The following is an 830-nucleotide window of genomic DNA, read 5'->3' on the forward strand; positions in this document are numbered from 1 at the left end:
TTGTGAGTGGTTTTTACTTATTTATTGTTTCCTTAAGGAAATTCATTGCCACTTGAAGGTTAAAGTAGGGTGAAGATACAGACAAGGAAGTTACTGGAAAAATGAATTGAAGCTCAACAAAATATTCTGGGATTAAGTGAGATTAAATGGGATCATATCAGAGAACAACAATTTGTAAAACATTACGTAAATATTTATTGTAAGACAGTATCAAAAAGAAAGTCATTGTGTGAACCTTTATTATTTGCATGACTCTGAGGCAGTCAGAAGCAATACTCTTCAGCTGGTAAAAGTGACACCTTTTTGATGTAGAGGTCATATATACAGTGAATGGAAATTGACGTGATTGTTACCGATTTTATTGCTGTGTAAACACTAAGAAAATGTTTGCCATACTGGTAAGCCAGCTAGTCCATCAAACAAATTTAATGTACTTTATAGAATATCACAGGAGCGCTGAACCAGGTGCAGTAAAGGATTTAGTTATAGCGGAAACAGACACTGTGTTTCTGTCTTTTAACAGCTCACAAATGTAAGAAGAGAAAGCAGAAACGAAGACCCCAAATGAGTTTTCAGATAGTAAATATACTAACAATTGCATAGCCAACTCTGGCTATTAAAGATGATGCGTTTAATTGTGTAAAAATAGTTGTTCAGTCCCCTGAGCTGTGTGTAGCTCTCCAATCCCACTGCTGCCTGAATATGAGTGTATTCCGTTCACAATCCCTCTATTGTGTCAGATTTCCTTATCAACCCCTTGTCCACACAGATTATTATGTCCGCCCTGAGGGCACTGTCATTCACTCTTAATGTTTTACTCCTTCTGAGTA

The sequence above is a fragment of the Hipposideros armiger genome, unplaced genomic scaffold (genome assembly GCF_001890085.2).
Source record: "Hipposideros armiger isolate ML-2016 unplaced genomic scaffold, ASM189008v1 scaffold_370, whole genome shotgun sequence".
NCBI lineage: Eukaryota > Metazoa > Chordata > Mammalia > Chiroptera > Hipposideridae > Hipposideros > Hipposideros armiger.